General features: G+C 42.1%; 1 pseudogene; it reads right to left on the bottom strand.

Annotated features, from left to right (window-relative positions):
- Positions 1-5026: 5026 nt before the first annotated feature.
- On the bottom strand, positions 5027-6184 carry LOC116471080 (actin, cytoplasmic 1-like; annotated as a pseudogene).
- Positions 6185-13598: the final 7414 nt, after the last annotated feature.

Genomic DNA, 13598 nt, shown 5'->3' on the forward strand with positions numbered 1-13598 from the left:
AAAATTCCACCTTGTGTAATAGTGTGTATGACTTAAATTATGAATCAGTCTGTACTTGCAGGCACAAATTATTTAATATAAGTTAAATAAAATTGCTTTCTGAGTGTTTATTCTCCAATGATTTGGTGAAGACTAATTCCCATTTTCTAAATAAAAAACTGCACATGTTGATAAGCCCTTTTCTGTAATTTTATTGATTTTCATCTTTGTTTTTCTTCTTTATGAGAAACTCTTAGCATTTTACCTCTTAGGAATTTTCCTATCTGAATTTTTGCCTATGCTAAAAGAAAAATATAGGCTGCATTGAGGCACTATTTTAAATATTGTTATAAATATTTTTTAATATAAAATATGCCCTTCAGAGTGATGAAGACTTACTTACATAGATTCTTCCTTATTTGAAAATAATAATGACTATCACTTATAAAATACTACATGATAGAAATTATTCATATTAGCATACCACTAGTCTTCCAGATGAAAAATGAAAAGTTAATACCTTTTCCAAAGTTACACAGCTAGCATTTAAACCTGATAGGCACAAACACATGATTTACACAGAATATTTTAAATGTGTTCATTTGAAGAATCTATTATTATGGCAAATTGCCAATAAATCAAACATGTGAGGATTCCTTCCCTTTACTGTTTGTAATAGAAGATCAACCTAGTAATATTCATATCTCTATTTATAACCCTGATATACGGATAAGCAGTGGCTTGTATTAGAATCATTTGGTAATTCCCTGAAAAAAAAATTTGCATCACAATATAATTTTATTAAAGAGCATCAATTTTGGATAAATAATTTTTTTCTTTGACTACTTGAGTAAAGATGATAATAATAATAATAGTTATAATTTATTGGGTATTTTTAATGAGCCAGGTATTGTGCTAAATCCTTTATGTACATTGCATATACGCAACCACCACAACTCTGTGTAGAAGATATTCTATCTGGGTCCCAAATACCTGCTTTTAATCATTTCCGGAGAGTCATGGCCTGGCTGAATACCAAAGCACAAACACCAAAACAATTGAATAAAGAAAATGGGAATAAAGGTCAGATACACTGGCTCGTGCCTGTAGTACCAGCACTTAGGGAGGCTGAAGCAGGAGGATCGCTTGAGGCCAGGAGTTTGAAACCAGCCTGGACAACATAGTGAGATCCCATCTCTACATATAAAATGTTATTTTTTAAATTAGCTGGGTGTGGTTGCTGAGCCTGTGGTCTTAGCTACTCAGGAGACTGAGATGGAAGGAGTGCTTGAGCCTAGGAATTCAAGGCTGCAGTGAGCTATGCTCATGCCACTGCACTCCAGCTTGGGTGTCAGACAGAGACTCTGTCTCTTAAAAGAAAAAAAACAGCCATTAATTTCTAGTAAGTTGGTGTCAAATAGACTCCCAGTTGTTGTACTGAACTCAATCAATATCTTTATTCAATTCTATTACTCTGATTTTTTTCTCTTTTTTTTGAGACAGAGTCTTGCTTTGTCACCCAGAATGGAGTGCAGTGGTGCAAACATGGCTCACTGCAGCCTCGACCTCCTGGGCCCAAGCCATCCTCCCACCTCAGCCCTTCAAGTAGCTGGAACTACAGATGCACACCTTCACGCCTGGCTAATTTTTGTATTTTTTTCTTCATCTTGCCAGGGTGGTCTTGAACTTCTGAGCTCAGGTGATCCACCTGCCTCGACTTCCCAAAGTACTGAGATTACAGGTGTGAGCCACTGCACCTGGCCACTCTGATTTCTTAATGTAGCTAAAAATCCAATGAGAATTTTTATCTAGTTTTGTGTAGTTTAATCAGTTCTAAAGTTTCTAAATCATTTGGAAGCATATAACCCGTACATTACAAGAATTCTTAAAATCTCACTTAAATGATTAAGTGGTAATCACACCCACACATACATGTACAAAGAATATGGTAATAAAGAATGAGAAATAATTATAGTAATAATGATAATAACAATACAATAATTAAATATTAGGATAGTAATACTGGAATTGGAAGTTGTGCAAGTTGAAATGAAATTTCTGTCCTCAATTAAGAAGTAATAACTTTATATTACCTTAAAATATTAGAAGAAAAGCCATTTTACAAAGACTTCCTTCCCTTTGGCAAACTGTTCTCCAGAATCCTAATAAGCTTTCACAGAAGATTGCTTATTATTCTTATTTTATTTACTTTAAGTTTCTAAGCCAAGAAAAATTATGTGGGTCTTAAGTAGTTTTCCATAACAAACAGAAAAGGGTTGGGAGATAATTATTTTTTTAAAAAAAGCGAACAATTAACATTTAAAATTTATATCAATGGATTTTTGTGAACCAGCATTTAAAGTTTTCTTTGGGTAATCTAGAAATATGTTGTCCAAAAATCCTCATCTTTTTTGTTGCATTTCCTATTAATATAAAAAAGAATATGTAATAAAAATTGAAATTATTTCACACCTAAGAGACATATATCATATTGGAAGAAGTAAAAAGTCATAGATAGAATAAAAATAAAATCATCATAAAATTTTGGTGAGAGTTTCAAATAGAACAGCCATAAATAGTACATGACAAACATGTAAAAAGATTTTATCCATAACGTGCCATCCAAAAACACCTTTCAGGTCTCTCCTGATTGACCCTGAATGAAAATCTCACTTTAGGTGACAAAAAAAGGGTCATTAATGTTGCTCATGCATTTCAACATAAAAATGGAATGGAATCACTGACTACATGTAGAAATGTGCAAAACTACTCAAGATAAATATGCTGCTTTGAGGCTACACATTCACTCCACTTTTGTCTGCCAGCTTGATTTTTGAATTGGGCACTCATGGATAAAGGATATGCGATCTGAAAAAATAGTGTGTGTCTTTTAAAAGTCAGTGTCATGTAATGTCATTTCTTTTGCAAAATTTATGTTACACGGTGTTAGAGCATGGGCTGAGCTAATATAACATGATGCATTAAAAACTGCACATAATGATTGCTACATGTGTCAGAACAATGAATTGTTATATCAAATACCTGTTCAGCTGTAAATAAGGTCCTCTGTAAGTCACTGACAAAAAGATTATATTCTCTTGTTGCCGATGTATAATTCCTATTGTTTAAAATGTGCAGCTCTCCAACATCCATACTTTGTGACCTGTAGCCATTTAAGTTGTGTATTTAATACATACACACGTACAATAAGGACGTGGCACATTACAAAAAGCCAAAATTGGAGGTATTTTTGTTTTCAAATTTATTTTTCCTCCAAAGAAGAGATGTACACATGGAGCTCTAATGGATTCTGTATCACGTAGAAAATCCCTTTGGTTGCAAGTAACGGAAATCTCACAATCAGTAGCTTAAACAAATAAGATTTGTTTTTCTCACATAAGGTAATTAGAGATAGGCAGCTGCAAGTTTTGGTTCAACAGCTCAATGATGTGAGGACTGGCATCTCTAAAATTTTGGTCTTCCTGTCATAAATGAAAGATGGATTTTTAAGCTCCAGTTATTCCATCTATTTTCATGGAAGAAGTGGGAAAGAGGCAGCTCCTCCTGGTATTCATCCCTTTCATCAACAAATTCAACGCATTTCCAGAAGCCACCTACTTATTTCCACTTATGCCCAATTGCCCAGAATTATGCACCTGGATACCTCTAGCTAAAGGAAAGTTGAGGAAGTTGGCCCTGCAATGGAAGCAAGGAAGAAGAGTATTGGGAATGGCTATTGGGTGAGCCAATTAATACACTCTGCCATAGGTGCCAATAACAACTTATAAATAGGGTAGAGACTGGATGTGGTGGCTCATACCTGTAATCCCAGCACTTTGGGAGGCAGAGGGGGGCAGATCACCTTGAGTTTGGGAGTTCGAGACCAGTCTGACCAACATGGAGAAACCCTGTCTCTACTAAAAATACAAAATTAGCCAGGTGTGGTGACACATGCCTGTAATCCCAGCTACTTGGGAGGCTAAGGCAGGAGAATCTCTTGAACTTGGGGGTCGGAGGTTGCAGTAAGCCAAGATTGCATCATTGCACTCCAGCCTGGGCAACAAGAGTGAAACTCCGTCTCAAAAATAATAAATAAATAAATAAATAACTAGGGTAGAAAGCACAGAATAAGGAAGGCTTCAAAAAATGATAAGTCCATATGGGAAAAAATATTATTTATTTTTTGAGACAGGGTCTCACTCTATTGCCCAAGCTGGAGTGCAGTGGGGCAATCTTGGCTCACTGCAGCCTCCACCTCCTGGGCTCAAGTGATCCTCCCACCTCAGCCTCCTAAGTAGCTGTGACTATGGGCATGTACCACCATGCCTAGCTAATTTTTGTACTTTTCATAGAGATGGGATTTTGCCATGTTGCCTAGGCTGGTCTCAAACTCCTGTACTCAAGCCATCTGACTGCTGAGATTACAGGCATGAGCCACTGCACTGAGCTAGAAAAATATTTAATATTAACTTCTACCCCATGCTATACACGAACATGAATTCTGGATAGAATGTAGTTTTTTTTTCTTTTTGGTGTGCACTTTTATTCAACTGGTCTCAAGTCAGTGTACAGGTAAGCCCTGGCTGCCTCCACCCCCTCCCAGGGAGACCAAAAGCCTTCATACATCTCAAGTTGGGGGACAGAAAAGGGGGGGCACGAAGGCTCATCATTCAAAATAAAACAACATAAAAAAGTATTAAGGCGAAGATTTAAAAAATTTTGCATTACATAATTTACACGAAAGCAATGCTATCACCTCCCCTGTGTGGACTTGGGAAAGGACTGGGCCATTCTCCTTAGAGAGAAGTGAGGTGGCTTTCAGGATGGCAAGGGACTTCCTGTAACAATGCATCCCATGATATTTGGAATGACTATTAAAAAAAAGAACAATGTACAATCAAAGTCCTTGGCCACATTGTAGAACTTTGGGGGATGCTCGCTCCAACCGACTGCTGTCACCTTCACTGTTCCAGTTTTTAAATCCTGAGTCAAGCAAAAAAACAAAACAAAACAAAAAACAAATACAGCCATGTAGGTTTTGTCAAGAAAGGGTGTAACACAACTAAGTCACAGTCCGCCTAGAAGCATTTGTGGTGAACGATGGAGGGGCCGGACTCATCATACTCCTGCTTGCTGATCCACGTCTGCTGGAAGGTGGACAGCGGGGCCAGGATGGAGCCTCTGATCCACACAGAGTACTTGGCGCTCAGGAAGCGCAATGATCTTGATCTTCATTGTGCTGAGCGCCAGGGCGGTAATCTCCTTTTGCATCCCGTCGGCAATGCCAGGGTACATGGTGGTGCCGCCAGACAGCACTGTATTGGCTTACAGGTCTTTGCGGATGTCCACGTCACACTTCATGATGCAGTTGAAGGTAGTTTCGTGGATGCCACAGGACTCCATGCCCAGGATGGAAAGCTGGAAGAGCGCCTGGGGCAGCGGAACCGCTCGTTGCCAATGGTGATGACCTGGCCGTCAGGCAGCTCCTAGCTCTTCTCCAGGGAGGAGCTGGAAGCCGCCCTAGCCATCTCCTGCTCAAAGTCCAGGGCGACGTAGCACAGCTTCTCCTTGATGTCACGCATGATTTCCTGCCTGGCCCTGGTGGTGAAGCTGTAGCGGCACTCAGTGAGGATCTTCATGAGGTAGTCAGCCAGGTCCCAGCCAGCCAGGTCCAGACGCAGGATGGCGTGGGGGAGGGCATACCCCTCATAGATGGGCACAGTGTGGGTGACCCCATCACTGGAGTTCATCACGATGCCAGTGGTACAGCCACAGGCCTACAGGGACAGCACAGCCTGGATGGCCACGTACATGGCTGGGGTGTTGAAGGTCTCAAACGTGATCTGGGTCATCTTCTCACGGTTGGCCTTTGGGTTCGGGGGGCCTCAGACAGCAGCAGGGGTTGCTCCTTGGGAGCCACACGCAGCTCATTGTAGAAGGTGTGGTGCCAGATCTTCTCCATGTCGTCCCAGTTGGTGATGATGCCATGCTCAATGGGGTACTTGAAGATGAGGATGCCTCTCTTGCTCTGGGCCTCGTCGCCCACATAGGAATCCTTCTGACCCATGCCCACCATCACGCCCTGGTGCCTGGGGCACCCCACAATGGAGGGGAAGACGGCCCAGGGGGCGTCGTCGCCCGCAAAGCCGGCCTTGCACATGGCAGAGCCATTGTCGACAAAGAGCGCAGTGATATCATCATCCATGATGAGCTGGCGGCGTGTGTGGATGGGCGGCAGAGGGGCAAAGGCAAGGCTCTGTGCTCGTGGGGCAGACGCAGTCTCAACAGTGGAATGTAGATCTAAATGCGAAAGTTAAAATAATAAAAATCTCTTTAAAATAAAACATAGGATAATATCTTCATGATCTTTGCTTGTAGATGAATATTTCTTAAATAGGATACAAAAAGCACTAACTATAAAGACAAAAATGTAGTAGCTAGACTACTAAAATCTAAATCTAAAACTGAAAACTTTTGTTCATCAAACACACTAATCAGAGAGTGAAAGGGCAAGCCACAGAGTTGTATTAGTTCCAGTTTCTGGCTGTTATAAATAGTGCTCCCCCCGGGCGCGGTGGCTCACGCCTGTAATCCCAGCACTTTGGGAGGCCGAGGCGGGCGGATTACGAGGTCAGGAGATCGAGACCATCCTGGCTAACATGGTGAAACCCCGTCTCTACTAAAAATACAAAAATTAGCCAGGTGTGGTGGTGGGCGCCTGTAGTCCCAACTACTCAGGAGGCTGAGGCAGGAGAATGGCGTGAACCTGGGAGGCGGAGCTTGCAGTGAGCCGAGATCGTGCCACTGCACTGCAGCGTCGGCGACACTCCGTCTAAAAAAAAAAAAAAAAAAAAAAAAATAGTGCTCCCATGAACATACTTGTATATGTCTTTTGGTAAACATGTGTAAGCATTTGTGCTGGATACTTGGAGAATTTTTGGGTCATAGAGTATGCATATGCTCAGCTTCAGTAGACTCTACCACTGGTCAGCAGTAGCAGTAGCTAGATCAGCCTTCACAGAAGACAGCACATTCATAAAACCTGTATTAGTTATCTATTGCCACGTAACAAATTACCCCAAAAGTTATTGGCTAAAAACCAGAAATATTTATTATCTCATAGTTTCTGTGGGTCAGAAATTTGGGTATTGTTAAGCTGAGTCCCTCTGCTTCAAGTTATCTCGGGAGACTGCAGTCAAGATGCAGTGTGGGGCTGTGGTCTCATCTGAAGACTCAACTCGGAGGGATTCTCTTCTAAGCTCCATCATGTTGTTGTTGGTAGGCCTCAGTTCCTCATAATGTGGGTTTCTTTACAGGGCTGCTTCATGACATAGCAACTGGCTACCCCCAGCATGAGCAACCCAAGAAAAAATGAGAAATGGCACCCATGGTGGAATCCCTTTTACTAACCCGATATCAGAAGTGATCATTGTCACTTCTGCCATATTCTATTTATCAAAATTAAGTTAATATGGAGAAGAGATTACACAAGGGCAGGAATGCCAGGAGGCAGGAATCCTTGATGGCCATCATACAGGCTGCCTACCACAGCCTGCACCCCTGCAGCTATGACTACTCTGTTCATAGACCAACACTGAGGTAGCTGGGAAGACAGGCTGCTTGACATCCATAGGACAAGTCATCCTGTCCACTTGGTTATTAAGTGTCTCCACAGAGGTAGATATTCTTCAGTGAGTATTAACAGGAGACACAAAAATCACATGCTTTATGTGTACTCTTGGCGTCTTCCCTAGATTTCCTTTTCTGTGATTGCAAGTTTTGTTTCTTTTAGGTCTTTGATTTCTAAGTCTCTCCTGGGGCCCAGGAGCATTTCTGGAGTTGTCCCTCAAAAAGTGAGCACTTCTCTACCACAGTGGGTATGGTCTATATGATATGCCCCTCTTAGGGTTTACCAGAATCTTCATAGTCAGTATCCTTATCCAACAGATACATCAGCATCATTGGATCTGCTGGGTCATGGCAAGTGAGCTTGCACTGTAGCCTAGACTTGAAGCAGAGTCCACTCTTGATCTGTGTCCCATTCAAAGCTGGCAGCATTCTGAATTACTCAATGAATGAGCTGGAACAATATTTTTCCAAGTGTAGTTACTAGCCTACTTGTTCAGAAAGTGATTATGGGGCCAGGATTGAGAAAGGGGTAAGTCAAACAGAGAAAGAGGAAAAGCCAATGCAAAGGTGGATTATTGAGTTTGCCCTTGCTACATATGACTGGTGCTTGATTCCACGAGATCATCTGAGGGCCTTATGGAATGCGTCTTAGAACCATCTGCTGTCTGCAGAACGAAAGGGGAGTCACTGATCCACAGGCTCCTGTTCTGTTCTCCTGTTTCCTGTCTCATGGGTGCACATGGCTTGGGCCTGAGGTCAGGCGCTATCGTGTTGTACTCATGCAAAGCCTGAAAGTGACGGGGTGCCACTGCAGGGGCTCCAGTAAGAGGCAGGACTGAAAGAATTTGAAAAGGTGTACAAGTGGAAGGGAAGGAAGGGGATCTTTCTAGGTCTCTCAGGCATCTAGAGGTAATTATCAGAGATATTTCACAAAAATATACCTTTATCAATGGTATTAATACTTCCTTATTTAAGTAATCTCTCCAGGGGTGTGTTCTGCGGTTGGCTACTTGGTTTTATTGAATAGAAATAAAATATCACGGTAACTGTACATTGAGTTCTGGAGCACTGCAGAAGGCTCCTTGCGTATAGGTTGCTTCATAGTTCCAGGAGGATAAAAACATGACCAGTCTATTGTTTTTGTCAAAATTAGAAATCTATCTCAGTCCCACCCTTGATTTTTATTATATATACTGTGCATCTACTAGGCACTGGGCATTAAGCTTGATGCTGGGGATACCAAAATGAATGTAATGTGGTCTCTAATCTTGAGGAGCTTGGAGTCTAGTGGGAAAGAATGGTGTGAGGGGATGGCAAGAACTGTGAGTTCACAGCCCTGTAAGTGTACGGGGAAAACACCTCTCAATTGTAAGGGAGTCTGTAGTGTTCTTTAATAAAATACAGTTGACCCTTGTACAACATAGGTTTGAACTGTGCAGGTCCACTCATATGTAGATTTTTTTCAATAACAGTGACACTGAGTAGGCCTGCCTCTCCTGCTTCCTTTTCCACCCACTCCAACTTCTTTCACCTCTATCAACCCCTCTTTTTCCTCCTCTTCAGCTTACTCAATGTGAAGACACAAGGATGAAGACTTGTATGATGATGCATTTCCACTTAATGAATAGTAAATCTCTCTCTTTTTTTTTTTTTTTTTTTTTTTTTTGAGACAGAGTCTTGGTCTGTCACCCAGGCTGGAGTGCAGTGGCGCGATCTTAGCTCACTGCAACCTCCGCCTTCCAGGTTCAAGCAATTCTCCTGCCTCAGCTTCCTGAATAGCTGGGATTATAGGTACCCGCCACCATATCTGGCTGATTTTTGTATTTTAGTAGAGATGGAGTTTTATCATGTTGGCCAGGCTGGTCTCGAACTCCTGACCCCAAGTGATCTGCCCACCCCAGCCTCCCAAAGTGCTGGGGTTACAGGTCTGAGCCACCATGCCTGGCCCCTTATGATTTTCTTAATAACATTTGTTTTCTCTAGCTTGCTTTATTGTAAGAATATAATATATCCTATATATAACATATAAATATGTGTTAATTGACTGTTTATGTTATTGGTAAGGCTTCTAGTCAACAGTAGGCTATTAGTCGCTAGGATTTTGGTGAGTCAAAAGTTATATGTGATTTTTGACCACACAGAGGGTTGGTACCTCTAACCACTGTGTTGTTCAAGGGTCAACTGTAGTACCTCAACCTTCCAAGATTGCCAATGCAAGAATTATCACTCAGGGAGGAGATGGTTAGACTTTTCTCTTGTTCTGCCAGATTCACTTAGTGCTGCTAATCTCTCAGATCTCTTCAACCCTAAATCTCAAATGTGGATGGACTTGTCCCTTGTAAAGACCTTTATAAACTCATTCCTATAGTTCACCTGAGGCCAGGCTAGAATATTTAAACAGTATTCAATTAGGTTTAAGGATAACAGAACAAAAGGGTGCTAGACAGTGAGAAATGCAGCTTAGTTAGTTTCTGTTTCAAATGCCGGAGGGCATCTCCCTGCCTAGATTCCGCAGGCCTCCCTACATTTAGTACTCTCCTGAATGGACCTGAAATGGCCTTCCATCAGCCTACCTCCTCAGAGTCCAGACCCAAAAGAGCAAAGCCCGGAGGAAGATGGTGTGTGTGGGGAGGTGGGGATTCAGATTGTCTTAGTAGTCATCTTGCTGCAATGGGAAGTCTCTGTGACATATTATTAAATGGAAAACAAAAGGATTGTTCAAACAGGAAGGCTTTGCTCCATGTTGGGATACAGTGGTGAATAAGTCAAACATGAGTCCTTTTCATACAAAATTATGAATCAGACATGAATTCAGCATGATATCATTAATGATAATATGTACATTTTTATATTCATATGAATGTGAATTCTACCATGCTGTTAGTTTCTTATTTGGGACCTCTTTCCAAAATGACTTATTTATTTAACAAACTTTATGTTGACAAAAAGAGTTAAACTCTGTAAAATATTTCAAGAGATTTATTCTGACCCAATATGACTGACCAATGGGCTGTGACATAGCCCCAGGAGATCCTGAGAACATGTGCCCAAGGTGGCCAGGTACTGGCCCAAGGTACCTCGGTGGCCCAAGGTACTACTTGGTTTTACATATTCTAGGGAGACATAAGACATCAATCAATACATGTAAGATGTACATTGGTTCAGTCTAGAAAGGTGGGACAACTGGGAAAGGGGGGTCATCCAGGACATAGGCAGATTCAAAGATTTTCTGATTGGCAATTGGTTGAAAGAGTTATTATCTAGAGACCTGGAATCAATAGAAAGGAATGTCTGGGTTATGATAAGGGGTTGTGGACACCAAGGTTTTATCTTTCAGATGAGGCCTCCATGTAGCAGGCTTCAGAGAGAATAGATTGCAAATATTTCTTTTTTCTTTTCTTTTTTTTCTTTTTTTTTTGAGACGAGTTTTGCTCCTGTTGCCCAGGCTGGAGTGCAATGGCACAATCTCAGCTCAGCACAACCTCTGCTTCATGGGTTCAAGTGATTCTCAGCCTCCTGAGTAGCTGGGATTACAGGCATGCGCCACCATGCCTGGCTAATTTTGTATTTTTAGTAGAGACGGGATTTCACCATGTTGGTCAGGCTGGTCTCGATCTCCTGACCTCGTGATACTCCTGCCTCGGCCTCCCAAAGTGCTGGGATTACAGGTGTGATCCACTGAGCCCAGCCTGATTGCAAATATTTCTTATCAGACTTACAGAGTCTGTTCTATTGGTCTTAATGTCACTTGTTAATGGTGAGCTGTGCTTGAATTCCAAAAGAGAGGAGGGTATAAAGAGGCATGTCTGATTCCGCCTCCCCTTCATGGGCTGAACTAGTTTTTCAGGTTAACTTTGGGATGCCCTTGGCTGAGAGAAGGGGTCCATTCAGATAGCCTGGGGTGGGGTGGGGGTTTATAATTTTTTTGGTTTACATTCATGTGGGGCTTAATAAATACCAGCACTATCCTAAGTACTTTACAATTATTAGCTCATTTAAGTCTTTCATCATCTACCTTTTACAGATGAAGAAACTGGGGCACAGAGAGGTTAAGTAACTTGTCCAACATTACACAGTTAGTAAGATGCAGAGCTAGGATTGACCCCAGGCAGTCTAGTCCCAGGGTTCACATTCTTAACCACTATTGTAAATTCCTGAAACCTGAAACAAGTCTTTCTGATTCTTATCCTTAGAGGTGGGGCCAAACTCCTTAATCTTAACCCATAGACTCAAGAATACAATATAGAATGGTTGTCCCCTGGTATCTATGGGGTATTGGTTACAGAACTGCTAGGGATATCAAAATTCATGCTTGAGTGCACACTGAAGTTCCCCAGTTGGCCCTAAGAAACCCACAGAAAAGTGGGCCTTGCCTATACATGGGTTTCTGCATCCTGGGAATACTGTATTTTCCATCCGTGTCTGGTTGTGGATGCAAAACCTGCCAATATGGAGGGCTGACTGTATTTATTGAAAAAACTCCTGTTCTAAGTGGGCCTGTTGCCAGAAAGTGGTCCCCATCCAGACCCCAGAAGCAGGTTCTTGTATCTCGTGCAAGAAAGAATTTGGGGCAAGTCCATAAAGTGAAAGGAAGCTTATTAAGAAAGTAAAGAAATGGCCGGGCACGGTGGCTCACGCTTGTAATCCCAGCACTTTGGGAGGCCGAGGCGGGTGGATCATGAGGTCAGGAGATCGAGACCACGGTGAAACCCCGTCTCTACTAAAAAGTACAAAAAATTAGCCGGGCGTGGTGGCGGGCGCCTGTAGTCCCAGCTACTCGGAGAGGCTGAGGCAGGAGAATGGCGTGAACCCGGGAAGCGGAGCTTGCAGTGAGCCGAGATTGCGCCACTGCACTCCAGCCTGGGCGACAGAGCGAGACTCCGTCTCAAAAAAAAAAAAAAAAAAAAAAAAGAAGAAAGTAAAGAAATAAAAGAATGGCTACTGCATAGAGCAGTGGCATGGCCTGCTTGACTGAGTATACTTATGGTTGTTTCTTGATTATATGCTAAATAAGGGGTGGATTATTCATGAGATTTCCAGGAAAGGGGTGGGGAGTTCCTGGGACTGAGGGTTCCTTTCCTTTTTAGACCATATAGGGTAACTTCCAGGTGTTGCCATGGTATTTGTAAACAGGGTGCTGGTGGGAGTTTATTTTAATATGCCAATACATTATAATTAGCATATAATGAACATTGAGGACAACCAGAAGACACTTTTGTCACCATCTTGGTTTTGGTGGATTTTGGCCAGCTTCTCTACAGCATCCTGTTTTATCAGCAGGGTCTTTGTGATCTGTGCCTAGTGAAACCAGTCCTGCCAACCTCCCATCTTATCCTGTGACTAAGAATGCCTAACCTCCTGGGAATAGAACACAGCAGATCTCAGCCTCATATTACCCAGCCCCTATTCAAGATGGAGTTGCTTTGGTTCAAGCACCTCTGACACACCTGCACAATTCAAAACTGTTGTTCAAGGGTCAACTGTATACACAGACATAGATAAACTCACAAAGTGTCCTCCAGAGCCTGGGAATGGGCCTGGATACACACAACAGCAGTAGCAACAGAGGTCTTTTGGCTGCTGACATTTACTGATTATTGATTTATAGTAAAGGCACAGATATAAATCAATTAAAACAAAGAGAAAGGGGGCAAAAGGAGGGAGACAGAATTGGGGATTGGGGGGAAATAGCAGGTATTTGTATTGGGAAACCTAGTTTGAGAGAAAATCCTGCAAATTAGCACAAAATGGAGCTCTGAGCTTCTTGAAACCAAAGCAAAAAAGGAAAATATGACGAGTTACGTGGTTTTTGCTACCTAATCAAAGGAAAGACCTTAACGGTAGCAAAAGCCCTAGCTGCACCATCTTTTGGTTTGTGGCTTGTAGCTGCTGTTTGTGTGTGTGTGTGTGTGTGTGTGTGTGTACGCGTGTCATTTTGCTTTGGTAAGTTTGCTGTTGTGTTTTATCTACCCCTCCCTCCAGTATTTCAC

The sequence above is a fragment of the Hylobates moloch genome, unplaced genomic scaffold (assembly GCF_009828535.3).
Source record: "Hylobates moloch isolate HMO894 unplaced genomic scaffold, HMol_V3 SCAFFOLD_6, whole genome shotgun sequence".
Lineage (NCBI taxonomy): Eukaryota > Metazoa > Chordata > Mammalia > Primates > Hylobatidae > Hylobates > Hylobates moloch.